Genomic DNA, 16,287 nt, shown 5'->3' with positions numbered 1-16,287 from the left:
AAGTGGTGACTTGTCTGAGGTCACGTGGCCACCTCAGTGCAGAGGTTCATTCCTGTCCCCAGCCCCAGTTCAACTGCCAGCTTGAGGTGCTGGGAGATCTAGTGAGTGCTGGTTATGCTGGGAGGGGGTGGTTATGCCAAGAGAGGGCTAGCCCAGTTTTCAGCAATCTGATATGGAAAAGAAGAGGTGGCCCAGAGCCCAAAGATAAGGGTCCTGCTCCTCAGGCCTCCCCCCATTTTCCTCATTTAAAGAGTGATTCTAATAATAGTGTCCACCGTACAGGGGCCAATGGTGGAAGTAACCTGCTTGGTCAGGAGGGAACAGACTACAGAAGAGTCAAAGCAAGGCCAGTGACATTCTGATGCTGCTGCTCAGGTCACCATTTCTAACAGGCACCTGCTGCAGGCCCAGACCCATTCCAGGTGGTGCATCGTGAGCAAACAATAATGCTGACAGGCCTGGCCTTGGCCTCCAGGGCTTATAGCAGAAGTTGAGAGGAGAATGACCAATATGATTCAGTTGTAATACTGCAGAGAGGCCAATGGGTAGACATTTGTAGGACAGTGCCTGTGAGGAGAGGAAACTTGACAGAAATTTCTGTAGAGGCAACGGGTGAAGGGGGATGGTAAGGGTGGTGGTGATGTGGGTGGTGTCAGGGCTGGGCTGGGCTGATTTTATGGAGGTGGGGTTTCAGGAGCTGGGAGAGATGAGTATATGATGCACAGAAGATTCTAGGAGACAAATCCAAGGCAGCAGGAGGATCAACTGTCCAGCCCTTCTACTCCTACAGGGGGTAGAAGAAAGCAATTGCTCTTTTTAGCTATCTAAATATGGCAGTAATAGGGATAATAAGTAGGATATCAAATGCACCATCCTCTAGCAATATGCACAGTCCATTCACTATAGGGAATCGACTTATTGGCATTAAACAGGAACAGCCAAGATGGTACATCAGTAGTCAGGGTCCTACATCAGTATCTCTATAGCATTGACAAAATAAGACCGTCAGGAATTGTTTTAAAATGTAATGTACTAGTCCACATTCATTCATTCATTCATTCCAAGACTGACCAGCTATGATCTGAGTAGTTCTTTTCTTTTCTGTTTCTCCTGAAAGAGCCTGGGCTCCTGTGACCACTCACAGGCTCTCAAATCCCTTGAGGACGAAGGTAGCAGGGAAATAAATAAATAAATAAATGAACAAACAAACAAACGAGTGCAATAACCTACATAGACACAATGTGTATCTGGCACCCAGTATGTTCTCAGTTAATTTCAAGGAGGCAGCTGGTGATAGTGGTTGAGAAAGCAGGGTCTGGAGTTGGGCTGTGTGGGAGTCCAGTCTTGCCACTGATGTGTGACCTTGGGCAGGTCCCTTTACCACTCTGTGCTGCAGTTTCCAGCTTTGTCACCATGGGCTAGTCACGCCACCACATTCATAGGGTTGTGAAGGTTAAATGAATGAATCCATTGAAATGCATAGTCCAGTGCCTGGCATATAGTAGGTGTTCAATGAAAATTAGCTATTATTATAAAATTATTTTATCAGCTTATTCCTTTAGTTCGTGATGGAAAACTCCCAGGCATACAGGCAGTCGGAATAAATAAATGATCTGGGGGGAGCTTAAAGGCTGGGTCTAAAGGGGAGACTGACGCTAATGGGAGTATAGGGCCAGCGCCGTTTTCATAATCTCCTCCCAGGGACTGTCACACCAGGTCCCAGCACAGCTCCTGAAAATGTAAATACCTTTTACATTTTCCTCCTCAAACCCCATATTTAATTATCTCTCAAAATCCAGCTTGTAGGGAGCTCAGCCTCTTGGCCATACTTGAACAGTGTGGTTTGTTCTCAGCACCGCTTCTAGCTGCCCACTTCACCTTCCCTCCGGGTCCCGAGTCCCCCACGTTTCTTCCAACTCAGACCACGACACCCTCCCCTGGGAGAACTGCAAGTCAGAGGAGTGACTCTGGACTCCGCATGGAGTGCCCAGGTGGAATTTGGGGTGTCTGCAGCGCGCCTAGGGGTGGGCGGAGCGGCTCTCCCTGGCGCACCCTGTATCGCCAGCAGGTGGCGGTCTATCTGTGAGGCCTGCAAGGTTCCCGTCCAGAAACTTGAACGGGATGTTGACCGCACTGCGTGAGAAGAGTATAGCCGAGTATCCCCGCGCCGAGGTGGGCATCCTCGAAAAAGTGGGGAGAGAAAGCTGCTTCCTGTTGGAGTTACTCAAGCTTTCAGACGCCACGAGCTTCGCTCAGGAAGGCTTCAGGAGGGGTGAGTACGGAGCAGCGCACGGAAAAGGTAGCTGTCCTTTTCTTAGGGTATTGCCCATAGTTTGTACTGGCTGGCTTTTCGAACCTCCAAGAAAGATTTCTGGAACGGAGCTGCCTAATCAGGTGGAGGGAAATGCGGGGGGAAAATCCCGGGAAGCCGCTGACTGCGCGCCCGGCTCTCTGCAGCGGGAGGAGCGCACGCTCCTCGCCGCCAGATGGCGCTGTCTGGCTTGCCTTTGGCTTCCCGCTCCGGCCCCTGGAGATTCCCGCCGGTGCGGCCGCTCTAGCCGACCCCGCGGGCTCTGTGGTTCCGGGCGGAAGTGAGGCGCCGAGCGGAACGGCCTCTGGTGACATTTTCTCCGGGCGGCGCGGACGAGTGCTGGGACTAGGTGGTGGTGGACCCTGCGGAGGCGGCGAGATTCCCTTTGGCCCCGGCTGGGCTCTGACTGCAACTCTGCGCTCGCCGCCGGGGCCTGTGCTGAGGAGGAGAAGGCGGCAGTGGCCGTCGCGGCCCGAGTCACCGCGGCCCGGAGAGTCCCGGCCGGGTCGGTGCGTGCCCCGACGGGGCGCGCGGAGCGGACGCGGAGGTGCGGCGCCGCCGCGGAGCGCAGGTGAGGCGGGAAGGGGCGCGGGGCAGCGGCCTGGCCGGGTTCTCGGAGAGGGTCGGTGTGAAATCTGAGGGTATTTGCCCGCGGGTGAGGGATCTGCGGCGCCCGCCGGGTTTGTAACGGGCCCTCTGGCGGGCGCCGGGTGTTCGCACCGGGACTTGGCGGCAGCCGCGGCCCGGGGAGGGACAGACTAGAGGGGTTGCTCGCTCTCCCGCCCGCCGCTGGTGACCCCCTTGTCCTCCGGCTCGGCCGAGTTGGCGGAACGAGCCCCCCTCCCGTTCCCGGGACCGCTTGGGGCCCGGGCGAGGCGCGTTCCCGCCCGCGGCTCTGAGGGGAGGCTGGAGGTGCCGCAGTCCGTGGGCCGCGCGGCGGAGGGACTTTAGGGCCCTGGAGTTGCCTTCGCGCAACTTTCCGGCGCCCGGGCGGGCGGGGAAAGCGGCGGCAGCTCTGCCAACTCCGGGGCCCCGCGGCCGGTGCCTGGCGCCGACACCTGCCCCTGCCCCTGCGAGCCAGGCAGCCCGAGCGCCGCGGCTGCGGTGGCCTCGGAGGCAGGAAAGGCTGCCCCGGGCTCGGCGCCGGCTGCCTCCGGGCGCTTTCTTCCCGTCGGCAGACGCCTCTGGTCCACGGGAGGGATGCGTCAGTCTCCAAAATGGGTGTCTTCGGGTGCGTTTGTCAGCTTTATTTAGAAAACCGGCGAGGATGTGAAGTGACGAGCCCCAAGTGAAAGATCATCGTCTTCCCTGACTCTTCCCAGGGCGTTCTCTCCTTTCCCCCATAGCACTTCCTACGGTATGCCTCATGACGCCGACCTCAGTGCACTGTCGAAGCAGCAGCCCCCCCCCGCCCCCCCCAAAAAAGCACCAGCTTGCACGTCACTCGTTCTGCCTGGGAAATCGCCCCCTCCGCTGTCAGAGTAGATGCTCCCTGGTCGGAGGAGTGAACGTCTGTACGTGTTCTCCCGGATGGCACCGCTGGAGCGGTTTATCCTTGGATGTGCTTTGGTTTCTTGCTTGAACTTTTGCTTTCTGAATTCTTCCATCCAGTCGGATGCAGATCCCACCGATGGTGCTGTGTCAGGGTTGGCCCGCTTAATGACAAATTCTCCTGGCAGTTTTGCTTAGGCTTTTGTTGTGTCGTGTCGTGAGGCACATGCTAACAGTTTGAATCGCTCCCTCTCTTCTCCTGGGATATCTGAGGACGGAGGTTCCTAACTTTCTCATGTAGTTTTGCTGGTCCTGGCAATCTGGGTTCTTCCAGGCAGAGCGTTGCCTTTTGGTTTAACAGTCATTTTTAGGGGCCTACGATTGATAGTTGTTACCCGAAGTCCCGAGGAGTCACAGCACTAACGTTTTTTGTTGTTGTTTTTATAGGAAGTGTAATATTTTGGCAGAGTGACCTGGCTAATACAGTGTCTAGTTGAGTACTTTATGTTCAGTAAATATAAAATTATGAATTAAGTTTGAATTCAGGAAACTAGATGAGATTTACTGTGATAATCTGTATGTTACTTTAAAAAGAGCTTAAGTGAAATTTCTTGCAGTTCCATGAAATGAGAAATAATATTTTTAGACATTTCTAAATTAGATTCCTTTTCGCTACTACTATAATCTTAAAACTTAAAACGCATCCTTTTCATAATGTAAATATTATAGATGTAAACTTCAAAATAGGTGTATACAATTAGAAAGGGAGGAACATGGTAATTATACCTAGAGCATCAGCTAAATATGATTTCTTAATGGGAAAAATATTTTTCCTGACATCTTTTAGTGAAAAAATGGGAGGGACTGGATTTTGGAGCTGGAAACTTTCTCATTGTTAATTAGCTTCATATTAAGTTCACAGTGTAGCTCTTAATATTACTAATTCATATTAATCTTAAATGCATTTATGAAAGAGTCACTATACGTTGTTTTAAAGTCTTCATGATTTATCCAAGACTGATATATTAAAGATAAACTAAGCTTTAGGTGTTTTTTAAAAAATATATTATTTATTGATCTCAGAGGAAGAGAGAGGAAGAGAGAGATAGAAACATCAGTGATGAGAGAGAATTATTGATCGGCTACCTCCCGCACACCCCCACACTGGAGATGGAGCCCACAACCTGGGCATGTGCCCTGACCAGGAATTGAAATGTGACCTGGTTCCTAGGTCGACGCTCAACCACTGAGCTACACCAGCGGGCTAAGCTTTAAGTTTTAATTTAATGCAGTTTTCTTAGAACTGAGTGCATGTATGTCCTTTAAAGATTTCTTTCTTTTTCTTTTTTTGGTTAATCCTCACCCGAGGATATTTTCCCATTGATTTTTAGGGAGAGTGGAAGAGAGAGGGAAAGACAGAGAGAAATACTGATGTGAGAGAAACACATCAATTGGTTGCCTCCTGCACGGTCCTGACCAGGGTCCGCTGGGGAGGAGCCTGCAACCTAGGTACTTGCACTTGACCATAATGAAACCTGGGACGTTTGGTCCGCAGGCCGATGCTCTATCCACTGAGCCAAACTGGCTAGGGCAAAGGTTTCTATTTTCATAAGTGACATTGGTAGCTTAAGTCTCCTAACTATATGACTAGCAACTTCTGGGAGCTTGTGTAGTCATTATTCAAGGAGTCATTTTGCTGGGATCTTCGATTTTATATGATTTATCCAAGACTGATGTATTAAAAATAAACTAAGCTTTATATATGGGCAATTAAGATGTTTTTGCTTTTTGTCTTTAGAGTTTGGAATTGGTATATGCCAGAGACCTAAACCCTATGTTTGTAACTTTGGTAAATCACTTTAGAATTTTCTAATTTTTCTGCATGTAACTGGGGACACGTTTACTGAATTGACAATACTTGAGAAAACCTGTAACAGATGAAAAACGTACAATGGTATGTTTTCTTTTGAACCATACTGATTTCAGTCTTCTCTTATTTAGGAAAGAGTTTGGGGCCAAATAAAGTTTCTTGGGTAGCTGTAATTAAATAGTAAAAATGAAATAGATACATTAATAACCGAGTAGAAAGCCGAGACTATAGAAAGTGGGAAGAACTTTTGAGAAAACACAGACAACAAAACATTCAGGTGGCACCTCTTTATTCTTACAGTACTAACTTATTGATCATTTACTGTGTGGCAGTAGTACTCTAGTTGCTAGAGCTGTAGTGATGAATAAGACTGACAGGATCCTGATGGTATAGGAACTTACACATTTAAACCTGAGGTTTGAAGTAGATTTCAGGTGTGCATTCCAGGCTAAAGAACAGCAAAGTCATGAGTATTAATGATCTTGAATGGTTAAGTGTGTCCAAGTGCCTTGAGTTTACAGAAGGATAGGTAGGGTAGAAGGAGGTAGGGCCAGGTTGTGAGAGTAACAGCACCTTAGTCTGCTAATGAGTTATTATTTCTTTGGGGGGAAGGGGTGGAACTCAGGAGGAACATAAAAGATGAGATAGGCATTCCTGTTGAAAGATTTTTCTTTTTTGGTGAATTTCTTTTCTCTTTTTAAAAAATATATTTTATTGATTTTTTACAGAGTGGAAGAGAGAGGGATAGAGAGTTAGAAACATCGATAAGAGAGAAACATCGATCAGTTGCCTCCTGCACACTCTTTACTGGGGATGTGACCGCAACCAAGGTACATGCCCTTGATCGGAATCGAACCTGGGACCCTTCAGTCTACAGGCCAATGCTCTATCCACTGGGCCAAACCGATTAGGGCTTATATATATACTAGAGGCCCGATGCACGAAATTCCTGCAAGAGGCTTGGCCCCCACCACCAAGGTAGCTGCCTCTGCCTCAGCCCCCTCCTGCTGTGGTGGTCACCTCTGCCTCAGCCCCCACTGCTGCGGCTTCATCCGGAAGGTCGTCCAGAAGGATGTCCAGAAGGGTATCAGTTTAATTAGCATATTACGCTTTTATTACTATAGATGTGTGTGTTGATTTCAGAGAGGAAGGGAGGAGAGAGAGAGAAACATCAATGATGAGAGAGAATCATTGATTGGCTGCCTCCTGCACACCCCCCACTGGGGAACAAGCACACAACCCAGGCATGTGCCCTTAACCAGAATCTAACCTGGGACCCTTCAGTCTGCAGGCCGATGCTCTATTTACAGAGCCAAACTAGCTAGGGCGAAAGATTTTTCTTTAGCCTTCATTTCAGTGAGTAGACATTTTATGGTTTTATTATTTTTATTTTGGGTTGATTCTTTCAGTTATTTTTTAGTTGTCAAATATCTGTTAAATTTAAATTTGACTATTATCACAGAACTTTTTAAAATCCTTAGCCATTATCTTTAATTTTACCTACTTTACTCTTTAAGGACTCATGATTGCATTTAAGGGAAGTACAATAAACAGTGTTTTCAGCTTCTTGTGTGGGCAGTTTTTCTCAGTAGAAGTGGGATTGATGTTCATTTAGTCAGTTTTTTCACACTCTGCCTACATGTCCTTGTGGTAAAAGAAGGAGCAGGGTGAAACTAAAAAGTAAGTATCTTGCTTTCCCTGGCCAGTGTGGCTCAGTTGGTTGGAGTATCATCCCATACACCAAAAAAGGTTGTAGATTCAATTATCAGTCAGGGCACATACCTAGGTTGTGGGTTTGAACCCCAGTTATGGCACTTACAGGAGGTAACCAATGTTTCACATCTATGTTTTTCTCCTCCTCCTCCTCCTCCTCCTCCAAGAAATAATTTCTGTCCAGGGAACTCAAATGTAGTGATCTAGATGATTTTTAAGTTTCTTTCCTGCTCTAAAATGTAGAGAAGAAAAGTAGGAGAAAAAAGTACTGTATAATAAAACAGCTATAGTATGGAGTTAGTCTTTTCCTTTGTAAAATCATTTTAAATAAGGTATTGGAAGATAGCTCTTTTCTTAAATGGGTCTCTAAGCTTGAAATGATTGGAGTCTTCTAAAAAAAATTAATTTCTTTTTTTATTGTTTAAAGTATTACATATGTCTCCTTTAACCCGCACTCCCCCCCCCGCCCCCCCCAGGACAAGCCTCCACCGCCCCAGTGTCCATGTCCTGATTGGAGTCTTGAATGTTCTTTTTGAACTGCCAGTTCATTTACAAAATACTTTTTACTCTGCCTGGAATTCTTGTCAATGTATTAGTAAATCAGTTCTGATTGTTGTTCAAAGAGGAATGAAATTAAATCTGTTAAAACTTATACAAAAAAAACCCCAAACACTTATACAGCCATTCCCATGAATCTGGATGAACTAGGATGTGTTTAGGTAATATAGAAATTAAAGTTTTCATTAGCATGGTTAGCATTAGGGAAACAAGATATCAAAGCAATCAGTGGAAGTTGTTTTTTTACTGAGTTGACTGGTTAAAAAACAACAGCACTTTTATGATGTCCAGAGTTAGCGTTTTGTTAGTGCCTTATAATTACAGAAAGGTATTGTTGGGGAGAGGGAAGTTGGGTGTGGACTAAAACTCTAGGAAAACAGGACTGTTTTTGTTTCTGTATTAAGAACAAAAACCTCATGTGGTTAAGATTTTAAGTAGTATCCTGTCTGCCTTAGTTTTAACCCAGCATATGAAAGTATAGTGTATTCTTCAATCAACATTTTATCATCAAAGCTTTCCCATTATTTTTCTGCACTGTAATCCACTAAATAATTTGCCATGAGCCTGAGGGCATGTATAGTGGATAGATTTTTGGCAACATGTATTTTGGGGACCTCAGGTCCCAGCATGTGGTGATCCATCTTTATGTGTACTGTCTTCTGAGAGAGATACAAAATGGCCTGAACAGAATTCTAGGAGGAAACCTAGAACCTGTGTTTTAAATTATTCTTGATTTACACTATTGGTGCTTTTGAGTTTTTAGAAGTCCTTTCATTAGCCACTGTGCATTTTTTGCATTTGATAACACCCTTGCCTTCTTATTTGATGTTATTTTATACGCAGTCCTGGTACTGGGCCAGATACATGTCAGTAGTAGTAGTATCTGCCATATGAAGTGATTTGAGCAGCCATTATCACTCGACCTATTTATAGAGCTTATATCAGTGGAGAAAAGTTGGTTGGCAAGCAAGCAAAACTCTCTTCCCATGGTTGCAATCTCAGAATTTATATTTTAGTTTCGCTTAAGCCAGATCATTGAGCTGCATTAATTTTTAGTGATCCCTTTCTGTACACTAACTTTTAGCACTCCAGTTTCTTAACTCCTGAAGGAAAAAATACCAAATAACTATTATCACACTGAAAAATAATTGGGGCAATAATTTCTTAATATCATGATATTTGGGGTTCAGATTTCTCTACAGTGGGGCCTTGACTTATGAGTTTAATTCGTTCTGTGACGGAGCTCGCAATTCAAATTACTCGTATGTCAAATCTTAAAGTGAACAAGTGAGACACATGATGCTGGGCTGATGTTGTGGCGTTCACTGTGACGTTCGCTGCGCCAACTAGTGGTGGGGTATCTGAAGCTGGCTCGTAACCCGAATTTTAGCTCGCAACTCAAAGCAAAAAATCGGCCGAGAGACGGCTTGTATCTCGAAAAACTCGTTAGTTGGGACACTCGTAAGTCAAGGCCCCACTGTATTTTATAAATGTGTTTTTACAGTCATTCAAATCACAAATAAGGTCTGTGCATTGTTTTTTTTAAAAATATATTTTATTGATTTTTTACAGAGAGGAAGGGAGAGGGATAGAGAGTTAGAAACATCGATGAGCGAGAAACATCGATCAGCTGCCTCCTGCACACCCTCTACTGGGGATGTGCCCGCAACCAAGGTACATGCCCTTGACCGGAATCGAACTTGGGACCCTTGAGTCTGCAGGCCGATGCTCTATCCACTGAGCCAAACTGGTTAGGGCATGTGCATTGTTTTATAATCTATAGGTTCCCTTCCGTTTCTTATTCCTGGCAAATTATTTGTTGAATAAACAAGAGTTTTCCCAGTTTGAATTTGCCACTTACATTCCTATGGTGTTATTAAACACATTCCTCTGCCCCCCCCCTGGGTTTCTTGTTAATTGGTATTAGGTTTAGAGGCTTGATCAAATTTGGTTTCTATGAGGTATATTCTCTCTCATTTTTTCCTTTGAGGGAAAAATGCTTTATAGATGATGTTGAGTACTTGTATCAGGAAGCACATAATGTTTGGTTTTCTGTGGTGTTAGCAGCTGTTGATGCTTATTGCCTACCTCCATTAATTTATTACTCATAATTTCTCTAAATGCCTTTTATCATTCCTAGTTCTGAGTTTTTTATATTGTATCTTATTTATAGCCTGTTCAACCTCTTTGAGAGCTAAGTGAAGGGAAGAGTTGCTTTGGAGAAAAGAGCCATTTTCTATATTGTAATTCTGTAGTGTTTTTAATTCAGTCCTGATCTTTGGTTCCTGCGCTGTTCCACATTATCCAGGCTACAACTTCTCAGTGAAAAAACTAACCCCAGATCCTGACTCAAAATTGGGAAGATGTCCTTCGAAATGAGAATTTTTGTTTTGTAATATTGGTGTTTGTTTAAGATAAGAGTACTGTTGTCATTAAGTTAGTATTTATAATAAGAATTAAAAAGGGGTTAATTTTTATATTTCAAAAGATTTGGGAACATCACTGTTACAGATGCAATATAATCTTCTAGACCAGTGGTTCTTAACCTTCCTAATGTCGCGACCCTTTTATACAGTTCCTCATGGTGTGGTGACCCCCAATTTCATTGTTACAAATTGAACATAATGAAAGCATAGTGATTAATCACAAAAACAATATGTAATTATATATGTGTTTTCCAGTGGTCTTAGGTGACCCCTGTGAAAGAGTTGTTCGACCCCCAAAGGGGTCGCGACCCAAAGGTTGAGAACTGCTGTTCTAGACCTAAATATCTGGGGAGGTGGGGCTTAATTTTGTTTCTTAGTAAGATACTGCTCTTCTTCGGTTTTGTAGTGTCTGTTTTTTGCATCTTTATGCATAAATACACAATCATTTTATAATACATATAAATGTAAGGAAACAGCTTTATTAGACTATTTGCAGTGTGTCAATTTTGTCTTATGGTTTTACTAGAGGCCTGGTGCACGAAATTCGTGCTTGGGGGGGGGGTGTCCCCTCAGCCCAGCCTGCTCCCTCTCCAATCTGGGACCCCTTGGTGGATGTCTGGGACCGCGGGACAGGCGGCTTGTCCCTCTCCTGGGCCGCAGATGCAGGTGCAGCCCCTGGCGCCCGGGACTGTGGGGCGGGCGGCTTGTCCCTGTCCCGGGCCGCAGCCGGGGCGGGCGGCTTGTCCCTGTCCCGGGCCGCAGCCCCAGCCGCTGGTGTCTGGGACTGCAGGGCATGTGATTCCTCTCTCCCCAGTGTTGAGTGTCTGAGCTGTTACAGCGTGATAGTGTGAGGGTGTGATGACCAGCTGTTACAGCGTGATAGTGTGAGGGTGTGATGACCATTTGCATATTAGCTCTTTATTATTTAGGATGTGGAAAGATAAAAGGAGAGTTCCTGTCAGAAATTATGTTGATTCTTTGTAATGGGAAAACATATCTATATATTTAATATGTTTTTATAGATTTCAGAAAGAGGCGGGGGTGGGGGAAAACATCAATGAGAGACATCAACTTTGGTTGGCTGCCTCTTCTACATGTCCCTCCACTGGGGATTGAACGCAAAACCTGGGCATGTGCCCTGATCAGGAATCGAACAGTTGACCTCTTGGTGCATGGGTCGACACTCAACCACTGAGCCACACTGGCCGGGCTGGAATATATATATATATATATTTTAAAATATATTTTATTGATCTCCTACAGAGAGGAAGGGAGAGGGACAGAGAGTTAGAAACATTGACCAGAGAGAAGCATCGATCAGCTGCCTCCTGCACCCCCCCTACTGGGGATGTGCCTGCAACCAAGGTACATGCCCTTGGCTGGAATCGAACCTGGGACCCCTCAGTCCGCAGGCCGACGCTCTATCCAGTAAGCCAAACCAGCTAGGGCTGGAATATATTTTTATATGCAAGTCAGTAGTACTTAGTTTTAAGCAAACAAAAGATTTCATTAGTAGTCTTGGTGATTTTTAAAAGTGATTGAGTTCATCAATTCAAATACTTATTAAATACTAGAGGCCTGGTGCACAAAAATTTGTGCACTCGTGAGGGGAGGGGGGTCCCTCAGCCAAGCCTATGCCCTCTTGCAATCTGGGACCCCTCGGAAGATGTCCACCTGCTGGCTTAGGCCCGCTCCCTGGGGGGGATTGGGCCCAAGCTGGCAGTCAGACATCCCTCTGGCAGCCCGGCAGCCCTCGTGGGGTGTCCACTTACCAGCATGGAGCAGAACTAAGCTGTAGACGGACATCCTTAGCGCTGCTGAGGAGGTGGGAGAGGCTCCCACCACCACCGCTGTGCTGGCAGCCATCAGCCTGGCTTGTGGCTGAGCAGAGCTCCCCCTGTGGGAGCGCACTGACCACCAGGGGACAGCTCTTGCATTGAGCATCTGCCCCCTGGTGGTCAGTGTGTGTCATTGTGACCAGTCATTCTCAGTCCTTCTGCTGTTAGGGTCAGTTTGCATATTACCCTTTTACTATATAGGATAGAGGCCTGGTGCACGGGTGGGGGCTGGCTGGTTTGCCCTGAAGGGTGTCCCGGATCAGGGTGGGGGTCCCACTGGGGTGCCTGGCCAACCTGTGTGAGGGGCTGATCGGTGTTTGCAGGCTGGTCACACCCCCTTCAGGGTGGGGGTCCCCACTGGGGTGCCTGGCCAGCCTGGGTAAGGGGCTGATGTCTGTTTGCAGCTGGTCACACCCCCTTTAGGGTGGGGGGGTCCCCACTGGAGTGCCTGGCCAGTCTGGGTGAGGGGCTGAGGGTCGCCGTTTTCAGGCTGGCCAAGCCCCCCAGCGATGGAAGCTCCCAGCCTCTCCTTTTTTTCTTTTTTCTTTTTTTATTCTGGGATTTATTTACCTTCTATAATTTAAACTTTGTAGCCTTGAGTGGAGCTCAGAGCCGGCCAGGGCAGGCGGGAAGCTTGGCTTCCTCCATCACCAGGGTCAACCCAAGCCTCCTGCTTGCTCCAGCTCCGTGGCCACAGCCGGCTGAAAGCAGTTATCTGGGGTTTATTTAGCTTCTGTAATTGAAACTTTGTTGCCTTGAGTGGAGCTCAGAGCCGGCCGTGGCAGGCGGCAAGCTTGACTTCCTCCATCACTGGGGCAACCAAGCCTCCTGCTTGCTCCAGCTCCGTGGCTGCCGGCCACCATCTTGGTTGGGTTAATTTGCATATAGTCACTCTGATTGGCTGGTGGGCGTGGCTTAAGGTGTAGTGAAGGCACAGTCAATTTGCATGTTTGTCTTTTATTAGTGTAGATTATGTGTTAGGAACTGTGAGTGAACTGAAGATGATTAACATAATAATCCCTGTTTTAACCTAATCTCCCTCTAAGGAGTTGGTAATATAATGGGGCTGAGGGAAGTGAGTGAAAACATTTACATAATTAACTTGGAGGCAGAAATTCTAAGGTTAGCTATATTCCTGTAGGCCAGTGTTTCTCAGCCTGTGTGTCGCCAACCTGGGGGTCGAACAACCCTTTCACAGGGGTCGCCTAAGATCATCAGAAAACACATATATAATTACATATTGTTTTTGTGATTAATCACTATGCTTTAATTATGTTCAATTTGTAACAATGAAAATACATCCTGCATATCAGATATTTACATTAGGATTCATAACAGTAGCAAACTTACAGTTATGAAGTAGCAACGAAAATAATTTTATGGTTGGGGGTCACCACAACATGAGGAACTGTATTAAAGGGTTGCGGCATTAGGAAGGTTGAGAACCACTGCTGTAGGCAGTTTCATGGCTTTCTTTTGTTTTAAAAGTCCCATCCATTTAAGAAGTAAGTGGGTTTTTTTGTTTTGTTTTCTTTTTTTTAATCCTCACCTGAGGATATATATATTTTTCCCATTGATTTTTAGAGAGAATGGAAGAGAGGAAGAGAAACAGTGAAAGAGAAACATTATGTGAGAGAGACACATCAATTGGTTGCCTCCTTCATGCCCAACCAGCACTGGGGATTGAGCCTGCAATGTGGGCACATGCCTTTGAGGGGAATCAAACTCACGACCCTTCAGTCCTTGGGCTGATGCTCTGACCACTGAGCCAAACCAGCTAGTGCAAGAACTAAGTGTCTTTACAGCAGTTTAAAAAATAGTCCAATTGCTTTGATTTTTAGTGCTAGGAGTGCATCATTTTTGACTCAGATTCAGCAGTAAACATGCATAGTTGAATATTTAAACTAAGTCAGCTAAGGGTTTTGAAGCTAAGCCCATTAAAAAATAACTTTTAAAAATGTATTTATACTAGACTAGAGCCCCCCCACCACCCCTTCGCCCACACTGCCCTCCCCTGCCTACCTGATCGCCCACAACCTCCCTCTCCTGCCGTGACCTGCGATGCGGAGCCGTGGGACCCCCAGGCCTCACTGTGTGGAGTGGCTGCCACGCCCCGCCTCCGCGCTGCGCTGCCACCATCTTGTGATGGCGAGGGCACGAGGACCACTTAGGCTTTTATTAGTAGATTGTTGGAGGCTATTTAAACTGCAACTCTATTGTTGAATAACTACTCCCTCTTTATTTTTTAATTGAATTTTAGAGAGAGAAAAGAGAGAAACATTGATGTGAGAGCAAAACATCAATTGGTTGTCTCTCACACACCCTCTCCTGAGGATTGAGCCCACAACCAGAGCATGTGCTCTGTCCAGAATTGAACTGGCAACCTTTCCGTGCACAGGTTGAACACCCATCCAACTGAACCACACTGGCCAGGGCAACTCTTTCTCACTTTATATTGCATAGTTTTTATTTTTATTGATTAACCATTTGGTGTGCCTTGGGCATAATTTAAAATAAGCACATGGGAAACTACAGTTTTCTTCCAATATAAAGATAACAAAAAATGGTGGTTGTGTAGTTTGTATAAAATTAATCAAAACAATGGATGTTTTGTTTTTAGTAAAAATTTTCAAAGAAGTTTTGTTTACTTTCTGAAGTGTAAAATGTAGGTATGCCTTAATTTATATACAATATATATTCTTGTATATTTTTTGGGAAAGCCAAATTTTAAATGACAAACTTCAAATACATTAGGAAAATGTGTTTTAAAGGGGTCTATATTAAAACCTTACCTTTTAAATATGTAACCTAATTTAACTTTTGTAAAGATTCAGAGGTTCAGAACTTTTATTTTGGTTAGAGGAAGCTACTTGTGTAGTGTGATCTAGTCTTAGCTTAAGAAGCAGGTTGGAAATTCAGAAACTGTTCTAAATATACCTGTCTAAATTTATCTAAATATATCGTGGCTATTGACCTACATGTTCTTTTCTTAAAAATGAGGATTATACTTTTCAGGTTAACTATGAGCCATAATTAATAAAAATAATTAAAGTGTTCCCCCAGCCCTAGCTCATTTAGTTCAATAGATAAAGTGTTGGGGGGGGGGCCTGTGGACTAAAGGGTCCCATGTTCTATTTTGGCCAAGGGCACATGTCCTGATTGCGGGCTCGATCCCCGCCATTAGGGGCTGTGCGGGAGGCAGCCAATCAATGATTCTTTCTCATCATTGATGTTTCTATCTCTCTAACCCTTTCCCTTCCTCTCTGAAATCAATAATAAAAAAAAAATGTTCCCCAAACCTAAATAGAATTGTTTAGATAATGTTAGTATGGATAGATCACTTTTAAAATTACAACTTAGAAAAAAGTCCTACAAATAATGCAATAACACATTCATTGATTTAAAAATATATATGTTTTTATTGATTTCAGAGAGAGAGAGAAACATCAGTGATGAGAGAGAATCATTGATTGGCTGCCTCCTGCACACCCCACACTGGGGATTGAGCCCACAACCTGGTTCTGGGTGGGTATATGCCCTGACCGGGAATGGAACCATGACTTCCTGGTTCGCAGGTTGACGCTCAACCACTGAGCCACGCTGGCTGGATCAATTTTATCTTTTTTTAATCACTAGTGTCTGAAGCAGTCTTTTAGTGGGTTTTATTTTAAGCTGAAATTGCCTTTTATCTTTTTGCTTTTTAAAATATCACTTGAAACTTTTTGAAAACTTTGAGGTCTTGGATAATTAATTCATGGTTGAGTATTTATGCTGTATCTAAAATTGATCAACAGCACCAGTAGTGCCACTTAGAAGCACTAGTTTTCCAATGCTGAGAAGCAAAGGCCACGGTAATGCGAATTGTTCTTATGTTGCCTTTTTCATAAAGTCTATAAGTAGAGCCATTAATGCAGTGGTTTTTCTGTATGCTATGACCCTAGCTCCTATGAAAATGTTTATGCAGAAGATAACTGTAGTGTGTGCACAGACACATACACAGTAGCTTTACATGCCTTTTTTAAAAAGCAAAAATGAGATTTAGTAGGTTCATTTAACTGTGATAAGTTCAATATGCAACTG

The 16,287-nt window shown here is 45.1% G+C and overlaps 1 protein-coding gene across 6 annotated transcripts in view; it reads left to right on the top strand.

The window, feature by feature from the left end:
• Window positions 1-2,120: 2,120 nt before the first annotated feature.
• The window catches only part of CUNH18orf25 (chromosome unknown C18orf25 homolog), a 71,539-nt gene continuing 57,372 nt past the window's right edge, over window positions 2,121-16,287 (top strand). For 2 of the 6 annotated variants that reach the window (XM_006085132.3, XM_023750863.1), the window contains exon 1: window positions 2,288-2,882. The gene's annotated coding sequence lies outside the window, so the exon portion shown is untranslated. The other 4 variants (XM_006085136.3, XM_023750865.1, XM_006085133.3 and 1 more) reach the window with 3 other exon arrangements.

Source organism: Myotis lucifugus, unplaced genomic scaffold, assembly GCF_000147115.1.
Source record: "Myotis lucifugus unplaced genomic scaffold, Myoluc2.0 scaffold_16, whole genome shotgun sequence".
NCBI lineage: Eukaryota > Metazoa > Chordata > Mammalia > Chiroptera > Vespertilionidae > Myotis > Myotis lucifugus.
The sequence above is the reverse complement of the archived record's forward strand: the minus strand, read 5'-3'. Positions and strand labels throughout refer to the sequence as shown.